General features: G+C 34.6%; 1 protein-coding gene across 3 annotated transcripts in view; it reads right to left on the reverse strand.

Annotated features, from left to right (window-relative positions):
* USP22 (ubiquitin specific peptidase 22) overlaps window positions 1–25,814 on the reverse strand; it is a 266,207-nt gene that overhangs the window by 239,171 nt on the left and 1,222 nt on the right. The gene's annotated exons all lie outside the window — the stretch shown is intronic.

Consider the following 25,814-nt stretch of genomic DNA (forward strand, 5'->3'; position numbering starts at 1 on the left):
AGAACACTGCTATCAATATTTTTATACAAGTCTTTTTCCTTAATATCTCTCTGGGGTATAAACCCAGCAGTGGTATGGCTGGATCAAAGGGCAGACAGTCTTTTAAATATAGGCCAACTTCTTATTAGATCTCATTCTCACTGTTTTTTCCTCAAAATATGGCTGAAAAGGGTCCGTACCCGTAAAAAGAAGTTTTACTCATGTTTCTGTTACCAGTTGTGTTCAAATTATTATCTTTGGTTCATGATTTCTTAGAAGGACTCTTTTTAAGCCACTTTTCCATTGTATGGGAGTCAATTTACTTAAAACTAACTATTATAATCTATAAATCCACTTAACTAGACTGAAAGCAATAGGGGTAAGTGATAATGCCCCTGCCAGCCTCTCCATATTGCCTACCTCCCACTTAAGATATCTGACTATACATAATATGTAATCTCCTCAAACCAAATGGAGACACCAATGTCAATTCATATAGCAAATAGTAGTTTAACTTCTTAAAAAAAAGCATTCTAATGATTTTCTCCCTATGCCTTGCCTTTGAAAACCACTAGGGATAGGGAACTGCCTCTTCACCCAACCCCATGTTGAAATTCCCTTCACCAATACACATCAGCAAAGGCAACAACTTTTAGTGTTACCAATGGCACTGAGAGGTTGTAACTTGCAGGTAATATGTTATAAGCTATATATAAAATTCAGACTTAATGACTCTAAAGTTGGATTTCTAATAAACTACACTTCATCTCATGATATGTAATAAAAATATAATTAAAAATCCTGACTAGATGCATGAGATAATTAGAAAGCAAAAAACTGGGGGAAATTTTTCTAACAAGATTCTCTAATAAAGGCCTAATTTCTCAAATATATAAGGAACTAAGTCAAATATACAATAATCAATCCATTCCCCAGTTGACAAATGGTCAAGGGATATGAATAGGTAGTTTTCAGATGAAGAAATCAAAGTTATCAATAATCATATGAAAAAGTGTTCTGAAATTCTTCCTGATCAAAGAAATGCTAATCAAAACAAGAGGTACCACTGCACAACTAGAAAATTGGCCAATATGACAGCAAAGGAAAATAATAAATGTTGGAGGGGGTGTGGCAAAATTGGAACACTAATGGGTTGTTGGTGGAGTTGTAAATTGATTCAACTCTGGAAGACAATTTGGAACTATGCCCAAAGGGTGCTAAAAGACTGCCTGCCCTTTGATCCAGCCATACCTCTGCTGGATTTGTACCCCCAAGAGATAATAGGGAAAAAGACTTGTACAAAAATATTCATAGCTACTCTTTGTGGTGGCAAAAAATTGGAAAATGAGGGAATGCCCTTTAATTGGGGAATGGTTGAATAAATTGTGGAATATTTTGGTGATGAAATACTATTGTGCTCAAAGGAATAATGAATTGGAAGACTTGCATGTGAACTGGAACAACCTCCAGGAATTGATCCAGCGTGAAAGGACCAGAACCAGAACATTATACCCAGAGATGGATACACTGTGGTACAATAGAATATAAGGGACTACTAGCAGCAATGCAATGATCCAGGACAATTCTGAGACCTATGAGAAAGAATGCTATCTACATTCAGAGGAAGAAGTTTGGGAATAGAAACACAAAAGAAAAACAACTGCTTGATCACATGGTTTGATGGGGATATGACTGGGGATGTAGACTCTAAAGGATCACCCTAGTGAAATTATCAATAATATGGAAATAGATCTTGATCAATGACACAAGTAAAATCCAGTGGAATTGTGTATCAGCTACCAGGAGGGGAGTGGGGGAAGGGAAAGACCACGATTCATATAACCATGGGAAAATACTCTAAATTAATTCATTAGAATGATTCAAGGGGAAAAAAATTGCATGCCCTTTGATCCAGCAATACCACTACTAGGTTTGTATCCCAAAGAGATAAAAAAAAAACGAGAATGGACCTGTTTGTACAAAAATATTTATAGCAGTTCTTTATGTGATGGCAAAAAATTGGAAAATGAGGGGATACCCCTCAATTGGAGAATAGTTAAAACAAATTGTGGTATATGATGGTGATGGAATACTGTTGAGCTATAAGGAATTGATTTCTATAAGAACTGAGAGGACTTACACGAACTGATGCCAAGTGAAAAGAGCATAACCAGAACATTGTACACAGTAACTGAAACACTGTAGGATGATCGTATATAATAGACTTTGCTACCAATAACAATACAATGATCCAGGACAATCCTAAGAGACTTATAAGAAAGAATGCTCTCAATTTCTAGAGAAAGAACTATTGGAGAAGAAATACAGAAGAAAACATGATTTATGACTTGTTTATATGGGTGTATGATTTGGGGTTTTGTTTGTAAAAGATTACTCTATTACAAAAATAAATAAAGTAATAGGTTCTGAGTGATAATACATGTATAACTCAGTGGAAGCTCCAGGAGCAGGGAGGGGAGATGGGAGGGAGAGAACATGAATTGTGTAACTGTGGGAAAATGTTTTTTTTTTTTAATATGAAAAAAATTATATTAAAAAAAAAAAGCAAATGCTTGCTAATCATCTTCAAGTATCAATTGTACTGGCTGTATGAACCTGGACAAGTCACTTAACTTTTGCCTGCCTTAATCCACCAAAGAAGGTAATGACAAACCACTCCAGTATCTTTGCTGAGAAAACTCTAAAAGGAGTCATGAAGAGTGGTGGGCACAACTGAAAATGACTAAACAACAACAAAGTATCAATCCTTTGTGTGTATCCAATGCCAATAGAATAAAGTACAAACTCTTTAGCCCTGGGATTCAAGTTCAAAACTTAAGTCTCGCTACTTTACACAATTCTAAACTAGTCAAACATATTTATAGTTACCAAGTTTACTTTGTCTCTTTTTTGTCTCTGCCCTTTTATTTGAGCCTTTTCTAATCTCCACTTATCAAAAACCCTATCTATCCTTCAAAGTCTAGTTCAAATGCCACTTTCACATGTTCTCTAGCAATAGTTCACACTATTACATAAATTCTCATTTGTTTCTCACAATAAAACTGCTCCTCTAAGCATTGTTTATCTCCACTTTACAGATGTGGAAACTGAGGCCCAGAGAGGTTTAGTATTTGCCTACTGAGCAACTGCCAATGAAACTGAAAGGCTGTCCTGATTATAAGCCAGTACACTATCCACTATGCTACTCTGATCACTCCAACAGAAATAATTATCTATTTCTAAGCTCATGTGGACATATTGCATTTAATTTAGAACATTATTAAACCAGTTCTACCTTGTTTGCTCAGTTTTGTCTTATGTTGAGAGCCAACAGCGATTCATGGTAAATCAGAAAGAACTTTTAAGAATTGTTCAGGATTCGTTTTTGTTTTGTCTTAGACAATACAGACAAGACAGACAATAAGTTTGAAAAGAAATAATAGGCTAGTAAATTTGTATGAATTAATAAAATTTGGTGACTTGCCTGCAGGGTTTTAAAAGATTTCCCTCCTTCCTACAGGAATGCTGTTTCCCAAGTCTTATTAAGAACTGAATGAGCCAGCTAGACGTTATCCACATTTAGTGTCTGTTACTAAATTTACCAGATAACTAGAATAGCAAATAACCCTTTAAAAAGAATATTAAAATGTGGCAACAGAGCTCTTCAATCTCCAGTTTCTAGATAATTTTAATTAACTCCTCTGCCCCCAAAGAAGCAACAAATTAGTTTTCCCAAAGCATCAAACATCCTAAAACATGAATTAGAAACATCTTTCCCCCCTGCCAAACACATACAACAAAATTCCATATGTATCAAGCAAGAAAACAGTTTCTATCTTCCTTATACTGATCCTACAAAAAATTAACACTAGTCTTAGCATCATTGTACTTTAGTGAATCTTTTTTACCCCATTAGGGCATGAAAAAACCTGCCTCTTGTCTCAAAAGGAGAAAAGAGTCAGCAAAATATATACCCAATATTATTTACCTGGCAAAAACATGAGATCACATATTTTCATTTCAGTATTAAGACTTATTTGACTCAGCCCCTTTCTCTTACAACTCTGCAATCTCTTTCCTAAATTCTTTATGTAGATAATCTTTTTATTTCTGTATTTTAAAATTTAGAACTGAACTTCCAAACTGTGAATACTAAAAGCCTCACTTGGCATTTTCAAGCCAAAAGTAAAAACTTCAAAAGACAAACAAATCAATCATATGAACTAGTACTGTTTGAAACTGTTTAAAATCTCTAATGGATGGGGTCAAAAGGTTCAAAGGACTGAAAATGAGACTGTATTATGGTAGACTATCCTTAAAACCAAGCAATGGACATATTTGGAATTTTTCCCTCCAATTGTGGCATATCACAAATGATTGAAATATTCCACAACATTAATCAACATTTTATATATTTAATGCTAGCTCTATTTGTAACAAACCATCTACTTGAAAAACAATAGCCATACATTAGGAAATTAGTTTTGTTCAAAACAATAATACTCAAAGTATAAGTTGTCCAGGGGAAAAAATGTTATTAACAAGGACTCAGAAGCTCAAAATAGCTTAATTATAAAACAAGGGAGAACAAAAATAAACGAAAGATTGAGAGTAAAAGGAATACTGAAAGATAACAGATAAAGCTGAACTGTTTATATCTGAAGCTAATTCAAACAGAATTTATTAAGCACCTACTATATGACAACTGCTGTTTTACACAGTGTGGATAAAGATAAACTCTTAAGTGTTTTTATACGCCCTAAATTTGCCCTGGTCCCCTGAAACTCACCCAGGGAAATCCCAGACTGACCTGTTTCAGATTGAACAATAGATCTTAAAAGTACTTAATGATCCCAGCTTAAGTGAGACTAGTAGACATAATCAAATGTTAAGTACCCTTTTTGTCTTAGAAGTTTCTCCCATTATATCAGAGCACTTTTCCAAGTAGTCCAAGCTTTGGCTGGATCCTTTCCTTTAGTATCCATTGTAAAGCATCAACCTATTCCAGATAATCCTGTCTTGGATTTCTCATTTCCTTGTAGTCATTGTAAAGCCAATTAATCCTGTATTTTCTATAACATTCCCTATCCTTAGTTCCCCAAAAGGTATATAAGTCCCCAAGTTCTATTATTCTTGGGAGAATCATCTAGTGGTGATCCTCTCAGTGATATTGTCCCCAGAGCTCCAGGATTTTAAATCTGTGTAGTGGCAGATTATTATGGACCTATCTCTTTCCTAATTAAAGATTTGGTTTTGCTGACTACTTTAGTGGTTGTGCTTTTCCAGATTGACTTCAGTTTTGGATATATATTGATTTGTCAATTTCCCTCACCACTCCAATTTGGCTTTTCTTCACAAGTCCTTTTTCAGGCTAGAATTTTTGTAATCATGCTTTTGTTCCCTCTCCACTAGTTACTCTATCAACAAAATCTGTCAGCTCTTCACAATGTAACCCAGATTCATCATTTCATTGATGAATCTCTTACAACTCTTATCCTAGACCAGACCTTTGCCACTTCGTAAAGGAATTACCTCAAGGGTCTCCTAACTGGCCTACTTGTTTCAACAATCTGGTTTATCTTCTGAAACCAGAGTTTTCATGCATATTCTGCTCACAAACTTAAAACCCTATTGTCTACCACATAAAGCCTACAAATAATGGGGCCTGACAAAGCCCTTCAAAACCTTCCCCCAACTTGCCCATAACCTGAGTACCAGCTAAAGACTTCCAATTCTTTCCCAAGTTCCTAAACTTCCCCATACTATAAAGTACACTACCAACCTCCCAGTCACCAAAGTTCACAACTCTCAGTATCAATTCTTGATTACTCATTTTCATTCATCCTATGTATCAAATTTATACCAAATCTTGTCCTTCCTACCCTCACAATATTTTGTATTTATTTCCAGCATACTCTTCTCTACCCATTCACAGCTACCACCAAGATTCAGTTCCTCATCACATCATTCATGGACTACAATTCCCTCATATTTTCTCTCTACCTTAAGTCTTTCCCCTCTCCAATTCATCCTCCACTTAGGTGCCGAAGTGATTTTGCTATAGGTTAGGCCTAACCATAGTACTCTCTTCACTCTAGAAACATATAAAGTCCTCCATTGGACACAGAAAGCTCTTCCTAACCTCACTCCTTCCTGCCTTTTCAGTCTTCCTACACATTGCTCCCTCCACCCACTCTTTGATCCAGCCACATTGGCCTACTTGCCATTTCTCCAACACAACATTCATTCCCAGTCCCCACTCTGTCCTGGCTGGAATGCTCTTCTGAGATTCTCACCTCCAGCTCAGTCTCTCTGGCTTCCAACAAGAGTCAGATCAAAGTCTGCCTTTTGCAAAAGGCTTTTCCTGATGCCCCCCAACTGTTAATGCTATTCTACCCACCCATGAATACCTTCCCATCAACTACAGATTTCTCTTTTACATACCTACTTAAATGTTGTCTACTCCACTGAAATGTGAGCACCTTGAGGACAGGGGCTGTTTTTATCTTCTTCGTATTACCAGCACTTAGCAGAGTCCTAGCATATAGTTAAATGCTTGCTGACTCAAAACTAACCCATTAATAAAATGGATCTAAATCCTGTAATTCAGCATCTAATTATTCACACAGTTTTAAAATTATTTCTTGTAAACAAGTTTGATTTTCTTCAATCCAAGATAAGCCCCTTGAGGTCATGGTCTTTTTATATTATTTCCTTTCTCTTTTAGGATTTCACATGAAGGAAAAAACAGTGGAGAAAAAAGCATTTGATTTGATACAAGAACCAATTTGGCACCCTAAGAGCCATCTTGATTGATGTTCAACCAATCCAGAAAAACAAGGATCAAATATCTGGTAATCATTCTTTTGTACCTTGTACTGAATTTAAAGGATTAATGCAACATAAGTGAGCAGTAGTAAAAATGATGATGATATTGAAGACGTAGCTACTAATAAAGATTTACCAAGTAGAAGTCCTCCTGTGCTATTTCATAAATATTCAACTCATTTGCATTGCACTTTTTATTTTAAAAGATGCTTCCCTCATAAACTGTAAAGCAACGAATCCAAATATTGAATTGGATTGACAATAGTGCAGGAATTTTGAACCTGGGTGGTCAATAAATTTAGTTTTTTGTTTTCAATATTTTGTTAATTATATTTCAACATATTTTTTTGGTAATCCTATATAATTTATTCCATAACTATTTCACTATAATTGGTTTCTTTGGTAATCCCATGTATTTTATGGACTTAAAAAACATTGTTCTGAGAAGAGTTCCATAGTTCACCAAACTGCTAAAGGGACTATGACACAAAAAAGGTTAAGAACCTCTGTAACAGAAGCTCAGAGAAGGTATGTAATTTGCCTGAAATCATGCAATTACCAAATATCAAAGTCAGAACTTGAACTGAGGTTTCCTGATTTGAAGTCCAGAACTATTTTCCTGCCCTCCATCCTAGTTCATCATTTGGAATCAACACAAAATCACAGGCTAGGGGAAAAGCTCATGAAAGGTGTTTGTTCTCATAAGAAACATTCATTTTACAATCTGTTTACTCCATAGGCAATACAAAGATCAATATAAACTGAACTCTGGTTCAATTATCACAAATTCTAAATTAATGAATCCCAAATCAATTAGGTTTACAGTTCACGCAAATATATACCAGTCTACTTACTACCTTTTATAGGATTATAAGATTTAGAGTTTGAAAGGACCTTAGAGATCTTTGCTCCTACTCCCAATCTCCCTCTTCTCCTTGAATATCAACCACAGTGGTCACTGGGGATTTCCCTGCCTAACCATTGAAGATTTCACCATTTAACCACTAGGTACCAAATACAATAAAGAGCCCCATGGTTAGGCAAGCAACTAGCTTATCAAATCAACCTCACTTGCTAATTCTGCTCTAACCTAGGAACAACCATAAATGTGTTCCTACCTTATTTCCCTAGCCACAAGTTACCATCAGAAAATTCCAGGACTAGATTTTAGTGGAGAAAAAAAAACCAACAGTGTACTCGAAATTTGGAAAGACTAGGTTCTTATCCCAGATAAGTCACTAATTAGCTGTGAGCAATTCACAAGTTCCTTTGGGCCTCTTTCTAGTGCTCCAAAATTTGAACTCAGCATGCCATTATGGGCAACACAACAAGCTCTCCTTCACAACTCTTTAAACCATTGGTTCCACCAATTACTACTATAAAATGAGGGGGTTGGAATTGTAGGGTCCCTTCCTGCTTGTGAAAAAATTGTGTTACTGTGAAAAAAATATTTCCTATTTATACAATTAAGAGTCCAGCCCTATAAATAGATGTGAATGGTGCAATTGCATTAGACCAACATGTAGAGTTGGTCCCATTAAGCCCTTTTTCCATGAAAAGCAGAAAAAAGAATAAGAACAGCCTTTTCCAAGAACCTGATTTCTTCCTCTACACATTATATATTTTGGAAGTATAAGGGTTTTGGAGATAGGCACCACTTTATACATTCAAATGCACTAAAATTATGTTTTGACTGATGTAAAGCAAACCTATTTTGTAGACAGTATCAACAAAGTTCAAGCATTACCCTTTTCACTTGCTATTAACCAATCAAGCAACAGATTGGTAAGGCACCAAGTATCATACAAAATTCAGAGCAGTTGCTTTCAAGTAGTTTGCATCATCCTAATGTTTTCCTGTTTCTGCCAGGAAGGAACACAAGGCACCCTTTTTGCCTTATGTTTTTCTTATATTATAGCCAAAAGAACTAGAATCACTCACATATGAAGTACAAACTAAAAAGCAATGAGACTGATTTCCCACATTTACACAGGAAAGTCTAATTTTACAGTCACATCTGCTCTAAGATTTTATTTCTATCCAATAAAAGACTCATGATAAATTCAATCTCCAAGTCACAAACATCTTAGGTAAGGGAAAATGAATAAAAAATAAAAAATAAACCCCAAACTTCAAAAAGGCTATTTCAAATTCAGTGCAACAAGATATGAAGAAATCAGTTTGTCATATTAAACTGGGTGCCTTCTAGTTTATTGTTTACAACTTGTAAAATGTTCTATAATACTCTGACAGGAATAGAATGATTTGCCATGAAAAACTAAAGTATTCATGGAAGAAATGAAAAGAAAAGCTTACACTATAGAGAACCAATTCCTATAAATGTTGATGCTACAAAGGAAAAAAAAATTGGAGGTGGATTTTCTTTGGGAAGTGAGGATAAGAGGCAAAAAAATCTTGATGAAAAGTGAAATAGAAGTTTTTTTAATCAGTCTTTACATATTTCAGAGTTGCTTTGCTAGCATTACAGAAGAAATGTGTAAATCAGATCATTCTAAAAACTAGCACATTTGGTACATGTAGATATATAAAAGCCAACCACTAATACCTCCTTCCCCCAAAAAGAAAAATTCAGGGCAATTTTTTCCATTTTTTAAAATCTCTAAATAGAAGTGGACCAAAGCCCTAAAGAGCCAATAAAAAGCATTTCATTTTTAAAAGCCACGTGTTCTTCCTGCCTTTTTAAATCCTATGGCATACCTAAATTTCAAGTTTTGAATTTTCTTATCCTGGCAACACCTAAGAAATGGATACCTAGAAGCACCCAACTAGAGATTCTCAAGTGTAAAAAGGAAAAATTCTACCTGTGATTGAATTTTAGATTAATTTTGCTAGGTTTTAATTTTCTTAAACTCTTGAGGTATTTCTCCATGGTTTAAATAAATGAATTATATTCTAACCTAAGTGTTTTTTTCTTCTATGTAGATAATTTCCTTCTTCTCTTTCCTCAGAGATGTGTTCTCCTACCAAATTTTACTATTATTTCTTAACCTTCAATAAAAAAAGGGGGGGGGGGGCGCAACTAAACAAAATAAAACTGAGAAAAGGTTATATCAGTTTTCAAAAAGGTCTATACCAGGAGCACAGACTCAAGGAGGTAAGGAATGGGAAGGGAGGAGAGGGAAAGAAGGAAAATCATCTGAGAAGCTTTAAACTTCAACCCAGCATTAATACATTAGACAAATAATTATAGATGTGTTTAAATTATCTCTCCAAATTAAAAAATAGATAGTAATGTTGCTCTGTTGCTGCTAAATCAACTATAATTCATTTGGAACATAACTTGAGAGAATAGGTCAGAAGGATTGCAGTCCTTCTCACATGGCTAAACAACTCTGGGCCTCTTCTGACTAGCTTCTTTATCATGCCCTTGAGTTGAGTACCTTCTCCTCTTCTCTCCTCCATTCCTTACTTTTCAGTTCCTTTTAATGATTTGTCTTCCATTAGATAGGAAACTATCTGAGGGAAGAGTCTTTCTTTAATTTGTATCCCTGGTTTTTAGCACAGTGCCTAGCATATACAAGACGCTGGATAAATGTTTACTGACTATTATTAGCTATCTATTGAGGTAAGGATGGTGGAACAGAACATGTTTTGCACACTTCTGTCCAAGGAAATGGGACCACCTACATGCTCTTTGAAAGTAAAATACTAAGTAGGAAAAGGTACTAGAACTGGGTAAAGAAAAGGTAGCTAAAAACCAAATCAGAAGAAAGATCTGAGGCAGTCCAAGAATAAATTCCTTTTCTTTTCTTTTTTTTTTTTAAACTCTTACCTTCTGTTTTGGAATCAATAGGGCTAGGCAAAGGGGGTTAAAGTGACTTGCCCAGGGTCACACAGCTAGGAAGGGTCTGAGGCCATATTTGAACCCAGGACCTCCCATATCTCTAGGCTTGGCTCTCAATCGACAGAGCCACCCAGCTACCTCCAATAAATTCCTTTTCATTGTCACCCAACCAGAGCCACCTTTATTGTTCCCAAACAGGAGTCTGAAGTTAAAAAAAAAAATCACATTGAAGACAGATAATTAAGGTTTTTACAAAATCAAGCACTCCAAAATGTAGTCTGCAAAGTAACAAGATACAGAATAAAGAAGCATTAGTATGATATTCAAAGTATTCTCTTAAGTAAAATGAAATAGTTATTGTTGCTTTAGAACTGTCCTTGAATTTATGAATGTAAAATTAGAGCACAATTCTTTTACTTAAGTTTTATGGATGAGCTTAAAAGGTGATGATGCTACATTTAATAATTCATAAATATTTGGACATCAAGTCATGACTTTATGATGTACCATGTGCCTTATATGGCATGTTTTAATATTGTATAGATAATATATTTTTACAACATTTACAAAGGCTCCAGAAAAAAAAAAGAGGTCTTCTCTTTTTTAATCTCTTCTAAAATCATTTTAGGAGATTAAAGAAAGAAACTTGTGATGCTATGATTAAAGAAATACAGGTAAGTGGAATTTCCCTGGGAAAACACAATTCCATTTTCATATTTATAATGTAGATAATGATTGCTTTGTCAGTAAGGAAAACTGGCACTACACTGCTTGAAAGAAAATCACATCTTAACAAAATTTATCATTGCTCCCCTTTTTCATTTAGGGCTGCACATTTTCTCCAGTTACTATTTCTACATGAGTTAACATAAATAATTTTACTTTGATCTCAAAGACATGAGGTATATTTTAATCCAAAGAGTTAACCTCAACAGTGATAACTTGACAAGTATTTTTTTAAATAATAGAAAAATTTTAATTAATAGATAACAAAAGCTATACTTTAATAAAGAAATCCAATATTCTCAATTGCTCCATATCATCCTTTTTTAAAAAGTGAAATAGTACTTTTATAGCTTTTCCTTCCTAATAAATCCATCAGCAATAGTTTGATCACATTAATTGCATTAGAAACCAATCCATCAATGGCTGTCATACTTTACAAGGTTACTAAAAATGCTGATAATTTGTCTTAGCATTGCTAATATTAGTAAAATTAAACCATGGAGGTAGCCATATTCCAAAATATTTGAAAGATTCTACCAAGACTGTTATGAAAGTTATCTCTGAGCCTATTAAGATATAATCCTGCTGAATCGAATTCTGCTCCTGGTTTGCTGTGTTGATCTTATTTAAGTTTCCTATGCTTTCCATGTGTCTACATTAAAAAAGAAAAACTAAGATGCCTTCCAATTCTAAAGTATATCATGAACTAAATGAGCCCTAAGTTTATATAACATTCTAATATGCTATGATACCATTTTCATCTATCTGAAATCTAATACTCCCCCAACTACTAGAGATAATAGTAGTACCTTTCTAGTATGAACTCTTGACTTCCTCCTAGAGGTTGAGAACAAGACTTCAGGATAAATATTAAAAGATTAATATTTGGAAAAAAGTGCCTTGTGCCTTTAGTGCCCAGTGTTTGAACTTTAAACCAGCACAAACATTTACTCTAAATAGGTTTTTGTATTATGGGGTGAGGGGTGATGGAATAAGGAAATAGAAACATTGAACATTTCCTGAGGACATTTCTGAAATGGATATATTCTAATTGTATGCTAATCCATTTCTGCCTTAATTTGTGCACATCAGTAGCATTTACTATGTGAGTACTCAAAAAGTCATAAATATAATTAATCATCACCTTCACTTAAGTAATTTTTGCAACATCTCATGTCTTTTGAATATCTTCTAGAAGATATGTTTCAAGCACATGGAATCTACAATTCATTTCCTATAAAGTTGTCCCATAATTTTAAGTAAGAAGTGGCAAAACTAGAATAAAAACCCAGTTCCTCTGACTCCAAATCCAGTGTTCTTTCTACTTTACCATAAGGGACATCAGACTTATATCCCTAAAAGCCAATCCAACAAACCTCTCTAAATAAGGCCTAAAGAAGGGAAGGGCCTTTCCCAAGGTCACATAGTGACTTATTTAATGACATCTATGAGAAAAAGGTGTTTCCAAAAAAAATGTTCAAGTTCAAAACTAAAAATGTCTGACAATACACTCATTCTCATTTTCAAAATTTAGTGAATCCTCTTTATATGAATCAATAAATTAAAGATTCTCCTAATTCCAAGTCAGCTTTCTCAACTGGAAAATAGAGGTAGTAGATTAGATAACTAGATAAATTTGCTTTCCATTTAAAAGTCAGTTAAAAATGTGGGAGCTAGTTGAACTGTTATGACTTTACAGTTTACCTCTCATTAGAGGACATCCTGAACAATCCAAATTCTCAATTATCAATGAGGTCCTCAAGATGCTTCGATTTTTTTATGGTACTGTGGTGATTAATTCTAATTCTAAAAGAGATTGTTCTAACAAGCTACAGAGGAAAATCAAACGGATGAATAATAACAGCTTACATTTCCCTCACAACAATCCTGTGAGGTAGGTAGCGCAAGAATAATAACCATTTTCCTCATCAGTAAAATGAGCAAGTGGTTTGCTATTTATCACAAGGTATCTGAAGTAACATTTGAACAAGTCTATCTTATCACTACACCAAAAAAACCAAACACATGATCAGCTGGTCAAAATTTCCAAGTGTGACTGAACCAGATTAAAATGTAACTGGGAAATATTTTAACAAAATTAATAAAAATGATCCTTATGTATGGTTTAGTGGCCCCATTTCTATTTGAGCTTGACAACTACACTTAACACTATGAAAAGTAGCTATTGCTATCCCATTGAGTTAGCTCAACAATAATTCAAAACAAGTTCACAGATAGCTAGAGTTCACAGATCTTAAAATTACTCTTGGGAAACTGTGCTCTGCTCTTTCAATAATCCCAAAGTACTTCCTGACAAAGGTGGCTGGATATCACAATCATCAAAAAATCAAAACTACAGTGACTCAAAGGGTGACGGAGAAATATTAGGAATGCATAGAATTGAAATATATTGTAACTTGTTCAGAAGAAATGAAGTAAAAGACAACAGATGGGCAATGTAAAGAAGTTCTGACTTTGATATTTACTCCTATGATCTTGGCCAAGTCATCTAGCTTCTCTCAGTCTGTTTCCTCCTCTATAAAATGAGATAGTTAGACTAAGCAGTTTCTAAGATCCCTTTCAACTGTATGCTTTGCTAAGATCCAAATGAGGAACTTATCAGTCAATAAAACTGGCTTTGGTTTTTCCTGAATATACACAGGATGGGTGGATGGCTTTGTGAGCCATGGCTCCTGCCACATCCTATACTTATTTTTCCTGCCATAATCCTTACAAGGACCCTAAACCCAAATCTGCACTAAATTCAACAAATGTTTACTAAGCATTTATATTATGTAATAGTAGGCACTGTAGTAAGAACCAGGGACATCAAGACAGAAATGAAACCACCTCTGTCCTCTAAGAGCTTACCTTTTACAAGCTATGAGTCATGGTGACAGCTGAGAAGTCCAAAAGAATGGCGGGCAGGTCCCCACTTCTACCCAAAAAGAGTACTGCCTCACAGAGTAAAATACAAACTTAAATGCAAGGAAAATACAAAGGACAATTTTTAAAATTATAGATTAGAATCAGACAAACTGCTAGCCCCCACAGTGATCTGGTACTGAGAATTTTTCAAGCCCTTGAGGAAGATGATCTTGAAGATTCTTTGTTGTTCAGATTCCATGATTCTCCATTTCGTCCTTCATATTTCTTTTCCTATCATTATCATCAATTTCGCTTATTAACAAAAATAAATACTGTCAACTATCAGAATGACTCACTGCTGGAAGCTCTGATAATACACAATCCAATGCAACTATAAACACTTGGACCTCACCTGAATGATGCCACAGAACTGTCTCCTAGGAAAAACAATCTTCTGGGAGCATTTCTTGAGAAAGGACATTATTATAACCCCAGATCAACACTCTAGTTCTAGGAATATTTGTTATTTGGATCCTGGGAGCAAACACCAATCTCCCCTACTCCTCTGAAGGCTTAATTAAACACCAGACACAGACAGATAAGACATAGAAAAACAGATCACTTTTTAGTATAAGAACAAATTTAGATTTCTTATTGTGAGATAAGATAATTGAGGAGTTCAGGAAATAGGGAGCAAAAGGAATAGCATACAGAATAGGAAAATAGTTATAAACAGTACTTATAAATTGCCCAGACAGATTTCTTTTTACTTCATACCTAGCTATATTGCACATGTGGGTTTTTGGTCAAAGACAATAAAAAATATTGTAGAATTTAACTCATGTAAGATAGAAACTGATGAAGATGCTGCCTCTGACCCTCCACACACACTACTTGAAAATAGCTTAAACACTTCCTTATCTTCCCTACTTACTGACTTTATCAGTCTTAAAACCTCAGAAAAATAAGTAGCTCCTTTGATTAAAAAAAAAAAAAGAGGGCAGACTCCTATCATTCCCAGACCAAGCACTAGTGAACTCTATGCAATTTTATTTCCTAAAAGGCTACAACAAGGACAATATTCACTATAAATATTCCTAAGTCCAAAGAGGCAAAAAAATCTCCTGGATAGTTTTATGAAAGCATATTCTGCTTAGCTGGAAGGAAAAGCTTTTCATATTTATAAAAGTGCTTCTCCATACTTAGTGCTGGGAATGCCTCCAGAATCCAAGACCATTTTCAAAATCTCCCATTAAAACAAGCTTTTCATCTCTCTCCTCTCCATATCCCTATTGCACTTCCATTGTTCAACTCTGCAAACTAGCAAACAGGATGCAGTCAAAAAAGATGCCAGATGCCCATTTGTCCTGTCAGAATTCTAGGTTGTTAATTGAAGAAACAGTAAGTACCCACATGAATGTTTAGGCCTTTAAAGCATAAAGATATGCTAAAGTCTCCAGAAATACTTTCATAAATCTTCATACAACTGGTCCCCCAATAGAATACTGTCACGCACTCACACTCCCCCAAAAGAATTTTGAAAGCTTTAGACTTTCTAGATAAATGAATTTATATGTAACAGTAAAGTAAAAGTTTATATATTTCTGGTCTATCAAGAGTTCTCCTAGTTGCTGGGTGAAGGAAAGGGTTCCTGGGAAATAGGGTAGTCTTCCTACAGCCATCTGAACTTAAAACTCTAGTGTTAAAAAACTCTCCTTACTGGATATAAAAAATACACATGACTACTGAATATCTATCTGGCTAAATCAAAGAGAGCCTCCATGTCTCAAAGAAGGGAAACAAAAAAGGTTAATAGGTAGAAAAGAAATTAAACTATAGAAAGCAGAAACTTCAGTTCTGAAATCCTTTTCAAACATTCCAGGGGCAGTTTCAAATAGTTTAAAAGTCACAGGATCAAAGCTGGAAAAAATATCTAGGAAACTCCTTTAGTTTTAGAGATGAGGAAAATGCAGAGGGTCATGCAGGTAATATGACACATAATTTGAACCCAGGGTCCTTTTGATTCTAATGCTGAGCTCTACTATGCCCCCTAGCTGCCTTATCAGATATAAAGTAATGACTGGTGGGTTTTTAGTTAAGTGTCTTAGCAAAATCAAAGAACATATTAATTATACCATTTTTAAAAGACAAGAATTTTGGAGGCAGGTAGGTGGTTAAAGCATCAGTCTTGAAATCAGGAGAATATGGGTTCAAATCTGGCCTGAAGACACTTCCTAGCTGTGCAACCTGAGCAAGGCTTTAACTCTTTTTGTCTAGACCTTGGTCGTCTTATAGTTTTTACTAAGACAGAAAATAAAGGTTTTTTAAAAATTAACATTTTCTACTTACCAGTTTTGTTAATAACTAGAAATGACAATCTTTCATCATCACTTTCCCATATTGTAACATCAATAGGACTTAAATGTTCATAGATACTTCAGTCTTTAAAGAAAAAAAAATGGCCATCCCCAAAATACAATTAAAGTAATTATTCCTGTCCACCACCCCTCCACTCCCAACACAACCTAGGTGCTGATTACCTCATTCAGGAATTACTACAACCATGTTCCAGGTGGCTTCCCTAACTTGTCAACTGTCCATCTGGTGGTATAACTGATAAATCATTTGTCCTTAGCAGGAGGACTAACTAGAGTACTAACATATCCTCATGTTAGTACTCTAATTGAAAATCTTTTTCCTGATGTAGCAAATCTAGCATCCTTTACTTAATTTCTAAAGGATTCTATCCCTTCCCTTCTACTTATCTATACATTTCCTATTATTCCCTATCAAACTTCATTTCTAGTCAGAATGGTTTCTTTTTTACCTCTGACATGCCATACTAATTTTCAACCTTATGCTTTTTACTCTATTTCTCACTAGAAATGCCACACACACACTCCCAATTACCTCTTCCCTCTAACTAAATGCTACCCATCCTTTAAGGGCCAGTACCTCCTTTTTACAGCCCTTCCTTACTCAGGACCTCTGATTTTTCCCTTATACCAAGGTACCATAGTGAAAGTGACAATCTCTATTAAAGCACTTCCAATAACTTCCTAGAGCGATTTACTATCATTTTATGTGTATCAGTAAGGTCTCCCCACTTCCCCTAATAGTTCCTCAAGTTTAGAATCAACAATGTCAAACTTTTGTATACTATTCAGACAAGCCTTTTTTTCTGACTAGTTATTATAATGACTCAAGAGAGAAGAGTTAATGAAATCAAAAGAGATTTGAAGAAAAGAGGAAAAACCTGAAGCAAAGAAATATTGCTTCAGTTTTTGAGGATTCCAGAAGATGGCATATTTATATTACAGAATTCTAGTCCACAATATAATACATTAAAAAAAAAAACCTCACAAGTGGTCCCTATGCAGTTCCAGATAAAATATGTTGTAGAACATACAAAAGTTTTAGAATCATATATAAAATAGCAATTTTATTTTATAAATTATAAAAAAATTATAAAAAAGCAATAAAATAGCAAAAAAAAAAAGGGACTACATGCATGACATAAAAAAAACCTACATTAGAGGAAAATATTAGCCATCATACTAATATCAGGCTCCATTAAGTACTAGTAGGGATTAAAAAATTCTTAACAGACAAAAGGGAAGGGAGGAAAAATGACAAACTTCTTCCTAATCCTGTATTCTCCCCATTCCCTCAAAAAAATGAAAGTATGCCGGTAAAGACGATTTACCTTTAAATTCAAAGGGAAATCAAAATTAAAGGAGAAAAAAATTTTACCAAAACAAATGGAGTAGCCTTATATTCTTATTTCTGGCTACCTTTATTTTTTCATTAAATTAGGTACCAAAAAACTAATTCAGGTAAAACTGTTCAACAATGAGTCAGTCACTGAAATGCTGACTATAAACTTTTGAAAACCAGTTTGTTTTTTTTAAATACACTATTAAACTTTTTGGTAACAGACTAACTTCTCTGAAACATATGATAAATATATAAGTCTACCAAAACAAAGGTCAGTAGTAAAATATATAACCAATTCAACTGCACCAAATTCAGACAATCTTCATCAATCACAAGAGAAGTCACAGAATCAATGCCCCTTGATTTAAAAATAGATGCCTTCCCTCAATATCAATATTTCCTATAAAACTCAAGATCCTACTGAAGCAAGGAGACTGCCTACTCAGTGAAAGCCTTCTATGTCTAACCATATTAGGTCTTCCTTACAACACTGGTGAAAAACTCAGAATGCCAAAACGTGGCTTGGCAACTTTTCTGAAATAAAATCCTAAAGTCTTAAGGCATTATTGTCTATGAATCATACATTTCTTACAGGAACTCTTCTTCCAGTGAATCAATTATGTCAGGGAAAGTCAGTTCACCATTTTCAATTTGGGAATGAAGCATAAGGAAACCTCACAGATGAGCACATTGCATCAAATAAGAGAGCATATACACACACACACATTTAAATCACTTATCTTATTTTTTTATGATGCAATTGTGAATTATGTTCTTTTTGCATTTGTAATTAGAGAGGGTTGAACAGATGGTAGAGGCTCAGACTAGAGTGATGTGTCCATTAAAATAATCTATGCTACCAACTGACTGTGTACCAGGACAAAATTGTCTTGAGGAACAGGATTCTTCCTTTATTGAGAAGTGCTCTAAATTCAGTATACATTTCTTTGTCTTGTCTATGGATATTCTTTTCTAAATTTGAAAGGATGTCAGGCACAATAGTGTATTTATGTAATTCCAGTGACCAGGGAGGCAGAGACGGACACAATTCTTGAGCAAGAGTGTTCTGAAATGCAGCAAGATAAGCCAATTGGGTAACTCAACAGCAAATTCAGCATTAATATAGTGAATTCCCAGGAAGAGGATATACCAGGTTGCCCAAGGAGGGATAAATCAGTCCAAGTCCAAACTGGTGCAGGTCAAAGTTCAATTAAAAGTGGGATGAGGCTTGTGAATAGCTTGGGCAAGATTGACCCTTCTAAATAAATGAATTTCTTTCCTTTTTTTTTTAACCCTTACTTTCAATTCTGTGTATTGGTTCCAAGGCAGAAGAGAATGGTAAAAGGCTAGGCAATGGGGGTGGGGGGGGGTGTAAGTGAGTTGCCCAGGATCACACAGCTAGGAAGTATCTGAGACCAGATTTGAACCAAGGACCTCCCATCTTTAGGACTGGCTCTCAATCCACTGAGTTCACCCAGCTGCCCCCATAAATGAATAAAATTCTAAAGGGAATGAATCACCAAGTAACAAAAACCTTTTCAGTTTATAAGTAAAACCCAATACCTTAAAATACTTGATAATTTATAATATATCTTCTTCATAACAACTCTATGAAGTAGCTTGTATGAGTAGGAATACCCCATTTTATAGATGAGTCCAAAAGGGGTTAAGGGACCTGCCCAAGGTTAAATAGATAGCTAACAATAGAGATGAACTCTTGAAACCAGGTCAATTCCAAATCCAGTACTCTTTGTCTATGCCATGGTGCTCTCTCAAATCTGCCTTCCAAGCTCATTTATTCACAGAATTTTAAGATGCCTAAAAGACTCAAAAAGAAAAAAAATAGAAGCTTCAATTAATCTTTGGTAACAAAGATAATACTTTAAAGAGGACCTGGGTTCAAATCTTACTTCCTAGCTATATGACCCTAGGTAAGTCACTTAACCCCATTTGTCTAGTCCCTTTACTCTTCTGTCTTAAATTTGTTGCTAGAAGAGAAAATAAGTGTTGGGGGGGGGGGGGAGCGATTATAGATTTTTAAAAACTAGAATATAGAATATAAGATTCTTGAGGGCAGAGACTATTTTTCATTTCTCCCAATAACTAACAGGGCTTTGCCTACAATAGGTGTTTGTTTAATGCTTACTAAATTGGAGACAGGAAGACATAATGGTACAAAAGTTCACAATCAAATTATACAGAAGCCATCTCTCAAATGACATTCAACTTGGATAATAACAGATTATGCAAGATATCTCTTGTAGAAATGAAATAATCACCCAACATTGTGAGTTTTTAAGTACTTACAAAAGGAACAGGTGTGAAACTACCCTTCTAAAATCATTATTGATTTCTGGCTCGATTTACTCTAAAATTTTGTATAATAGAGTTGAAAGTCATGGCATTTCTAAAGTAAACTAAACTCTAGATACAGATAGCCAAGAAACATTAAATGCAATGTAATACACAGTACACTGAATTTTAGTTAAGCTTTCAAAAAAATTTCATAATCATCCAATGATTTAATTTACTTTCAATATAAAAACATTTTCTCCTTTTGTGCCCTAATCTCCTCTCCCCTTTAAAAAAAAAAAAAAAAGGAGCCACACCCTTTGGTATTCAACCAAACAAAAAACTGGAGCAACATCAGTCCAGCCATTTTAAGGGCTAATAAAACTAAACTAAAAATGAATATGATATTCATGCTGTAAGCTGAAGACCCAGACTTGAGGTCTTCATTTGTGTCTCTGTATCCCCAGAGCCTAAAATCATGCTTTGAACATATTAAATACTTGAAAACATTTGAATTAACTTAACCTTCTCCTGTTAACTAATGTATGTTTCATATACTATGAAGCACTTCTGACTAGCTACTTATCTACTAAAACCTCAATATTTACAATATGTACAAGTTTAAACTGCTATAAAAATTTGTGATTCAAAATACTTATAAATTGTCATAGGCACTGAAGTTATTTCTTCTGAGGACTTAGAACATTATTCATATACTATTATGTTGAATGCCTGGCACATAGTAGTAATTTAATAAATGCTTGATTGAGATTAGAGCTCAACCAGGTCTGATGAAAATAAGGAGATAGCAACTAACATTCCACTCTCTGTATGAGAACACTGAAACTAAGTCATTGAACTCAAGGAAACATTCCATAGCTCATCTAGATTGCCAGATTCATCATGCAGCCTCTCAGAACAGTTAGTCAATTCTCAATTAGACATGGTAACAGGACAACTATATAACTCATGAACTTTATTTTAATTTACAATTTTAATCTTGTCTCCCACCAAGACTTTTTACCAGAACTGCTGAGTAAAACTGCCCAACTTCAAAGTCTAATTAAATTCCTGGATCATATCCCTTATAGAAGTTGAACAATATGGTCCAAAGGCAGTGGGAGAAGATGTGATTCAAATAACCCACAAAGTAGATAATCAGTGCTTGAGAACTAAAAAAAAAATCTTACTTCTTACCCTTCCCTACTTCTTTTCTTGCCTATTACATCTCTTTCTTTCAATTCTTACCTACTTTGTATGCTTAACAAAGGCAAGCTATCTTCTCTGTATTGTTTCCCTACCCCATAAATGGTAGGGAACCAGTCTCAGACTTCCTGATTTTCAGCATGGTACTCCATCCGACTCAGTAGTGTTTTAGTTTCTCTTGAGCATGCATATCAATCACCTACATCAAATGCTTCCATAACTAGGGTATTACTGATCTCCACTGTATGAAAAAGTCACATATTCCAAATTAGTCAATCTTCTGCAAAAGTTTAAGTAATGCAAGGGAAGTATAATTAACTCTCTGAAAGTGGGCAGTATCAACCAACTCAGGCCCCAGAAATGGCATTGCATCAGGAAAATAACAAGAACATAGTCGATTCTCAGGAATGAAATCTGCATCAAGTCTTTCTTACTCTAGGGATACTTTGGACTCAAGATCAAAAATACAGACATACTTTCACTTCAATGACCTCACTTTCCATAGTAACACCAAAGGTCTGGCATCAAAGTGAAGTCACTAAAATATGCAAGGAGTAACCTTGTAGAGATACAAAAGAAAAGTCGCCACTCGGTCCTCATTCTATAAGCCAATTCTTACTCAATTTTAATTTTTTTATACTTAATTTGTAAATTGAAGACATTGTCTCACTTTGGAGAATAAGAGAAGCTTTCATTTCTTTTTTTCTGGTCAGTTTTATTTTTTGTATTTGGAGATGAGCACTTTTTAAATACAATTTTAACACTAATGAATAGCCCTTTTGCACAGCCTAGTGGCAGAGAGTTACCTCAGCTCTGCCAACCCATTGGCTCTGAATTAATATCCAGGGATGGTCTTCACTCATTAGTCACTAGCTTTCTAGTATTTTTTTAAAGAAAAGCATAACTATTCTGGCTTATAATGAAAAACAGTCAAAACTTTCTCCAAGTAAATAGATATGATCCAAATCACTTTAAATTTTTTTTCAATTCAGGGAAGTACCACCTTCTTGCTTACTAGTTCCTAAGCTAAAACAAGGTTTCACTTGGATCCCACAAATATCAATCTTAAAAATCAAATAACCTTGTTAAAATTTTTAATTTTCTTAAGATTTATGAAAAACTTAATGCAGGGCAATTGGACACACATCCATTATCAAAGTGTGAAATCAGCTAACTATACCAACCATGGGGGGATTTTCAGGTATATCCCTTAAAGAGATTCTGGCTCTAAATATGAAGACAACTATTTGTTCTCACCTTAGCTAAAATCTACTATTTGGTGACTACATGACAGTTCCTTTTATAATTTACTGAAAAGGATGCAGAACATTGGAGAGACCTCACCTAAGACAAGTTTGCAAAACCTTATCATTAGTTGTTAATGCAAACCTCCACACCCAGTTTTTCAGGGTTGTCATTCTCTCCTCTGAGATTGAAGTCTGAATAGAAATAGAATCATCCCACTTTTTTCCAACAGGGTATCCTTTCTATATCTGCTTAAAGAGAAGACATTATGACCATGTGAATGGAGATGGTAAAATAAGTAGCTAACTGTTAATAAAACCTGGATCTTAAATCTTTGTACCCCAATCTACTGTTTCCAAAGAGATCCTCTTTTCTCTGCTACCTTCTAACCAAATGGACACTTGGGTCTTAAAAGTACAGCTGTTTTAGAGTGCTTCAGAGCATAGTGGAGCTTCTCATTCTCCAAATTACTCTATGAATTAAGCCAGAATATTTGTATGCTTTATGAGTCATGTTCACTTCTGAGAAAATGTAATTATTTAAAAGTATTCAAATATTTGTGAAAGCACTCTGTCTGGTACTTCTACAGAGAATTGCTATAATCCTAGGAAGATGAACTAGGGTAAGGCTTGAAAACCACAGATACAACAACAAAGACTGAGAATGAGTACTTGTAAAAAAACACCACACACTATATTGAAGTCATCATTCAAAATACAATGCAACACCAAATAAAAATGACCAGAAGTAGAGTTGCATTATTTGTGAGCCCTGAAGTTTCAACTTCCCAACATTTTCTTTAAACATAAACCCTAAAAAAAGTAGTCTCTGTGTGTATATGTATGAGAGAGTGGGGGGTGGAGGAGAGAAAAGAAGGGAGAGGAGAGGGAGAGAAAGAAATGTGAATAGTTTATCATGTTGAAATCTCTATTTGAATTATGAGAGTCATAATTTTACCAGCTCTTCCTCCCATCTGCATCCCCCACAAATTATTGTATATTTGGAAATTCCTTAAGATGGTAAAAAGTTACTATAAACATAATTATCTTCAAGAATTATCCTCAAAATACTTAACTAATCTATCTTTATCTATCTCCACATAAGATAAGTAAAACAGGAACTCATGTTCATCCAGGAATTTGTTTCCATAGTCAAATTATGCCTCCTTACTAAGAGATCTCAGCAACCACAAAAGTATTGTGTTCTTTGACTGTTTACAAAGACTGTAATTTTAGTTAAATGTATTTTGATGGGCAACTTTACATCTTTAGTTTCAAAAACAGACCAGGCCTATGAGACTGATGGGCATCCTAAGCATGTAAAAAACTAGCTTTCTTTTCTATAGCTACTGGAAATAATATTTCCAAAAATCAAGTCTTTCACAGTCTAAGTTACAGGATAATGAAAAAAATGAAATCAGCATCCAGAGAGTGAAGAGAAAGATAAGAAAATTCAAAATTCCAAGATGAAAATGACAAAACGATATTAAGAATCATAGTTAACATATCTTAGAAGGTAGTTGAGCACCATACTCCCATAAGAAACATTTATTACCTATTCTCTTTTCATGTATATAACCCAAATTTTTAATGGTAATTTAAACCTATGTGAGATTGACTATATCAACTAACTGAGCAACTGGAATCAAAACATTGAAACACTATTTTCAGTTCCATTTTTTAAAAAAATCAACTTCATCAATGTTTTCCTTTAGAAATTTAGAAGTTACCAGTAGAGTTTCATCTTAATTTCTTCCACACTGATAAAAACTCACAATGGAGATCAGGAAGAGAAGGGAATCCCTGGAGATTCAAACAGAAAGGAAAAATATGGTACCCTGCAACATAGCAAATAAGTCTTTAGACCTCTAATCAGGCAAACAATTACATGGAGAAACATTTGCAGACAAGACAAATTAAAAGGGTCAGTCAGTTTTCAGCTGGTTAAAGAAAACCAGTCCCCATCATGCCTCATTTCACACAGTGAAACATGTTTTAAGAAAAGCACACACAATCCATTAAAGAGTCATTTTTAAATAGTCTCCTGAAATTACACACACCACCAAGCCCACCCCACAAAGTCTATTTCACCTCAGTTGATTTCACAAAGAATGCTGCTTTTGGATATCTTTATATTATTGTTTTACTATAAACAAACATTTAAATGCTGCCCTAAACTACAATATTCCCTTACATTCTGGTTTGTGTGCTATGTCTATTGTTCCTGCTCCCCACCCCCACCCTTTTCCCAAGCCCAACCCATCAAGGCAGATAACTGTTGCAAAGAACTGGTAACAAAATGTTAAGGCTTTCCCTTCTTTACCTTAACTTGGAAAATGATTTTTAATAATGGATTTTAGAGGCAAATATTGCCTGAATATTCAAACTGCTTCATAGTTTTAAAAGTAGATTGGTTTGGGTTTTCAACATATGCAAATGAGTGATGCCCCAATCTTTCGCCTCTGAAAACTTATTATTGAGTTTTTGAAGTTAAACTTGTTAATTTATATTTAATATGTTTGCATTGACCTCTCTTGGAGGACTGGGGTAAGGAAAGTTTCATGGTTTGCAATTTTATGTCCCATCTGTTCTTACAGCCATTTAAACAAATTAAAAGAGAAAACCTACTTTAAAGTTATATTCAGAATATACTTAAGCAACAACTTAATATATTCCATTTCACATAATATCCAACATTTTGAAGAGATCTGAAAAGTCACAATGATAAATTACTGAAAGCAAATTCCACAACTAGTAAAATATTAGATTTCATCCCTGCTGTCCTGAATAGCCAATGTTGCTACCTGCACTGCTGATGCATTCTTCACCTCAGTCACCAACGTCAGACTGAAATCTGCAAAATCACTTAAAGAGTAAAATAAAAAAAGAACAGTTTATTCAGAGGCAGGCAACGATGAACACATTTTCTGATCTTGCTGCAAATCAATTAATAAGTTCCCAATTACCAAACGGCATGTTTACAGGAATCTAATGGGAGGATATAAATTTATAAATAGGCTCAAAAAAACCTTTGACTACTTTCTTGCAAAGATGATATTCAATGTTATTTCTCTTTGTCAGACATAAACTGAGCTATTTCTAATCACAGTGTCTTTCTGCCCTAAGACACTTTTTATTTAGGCATTATC

The sequence above is a fragment of the Monodelphis domestica genome, chromosome 7, assembly GCF_027887165.1.
Source record: "Monodelphis domestica isolate mMonDom1 chromosome 7, mMonDom1.pri, whole genome shotgun sequence".
Lineage (NCBI taxonomy): Eukaryota > Metazoa > Chordata > Mammalia > Didelphimorphia > Didelphidae > Monodelphis > Monodelphis domestica.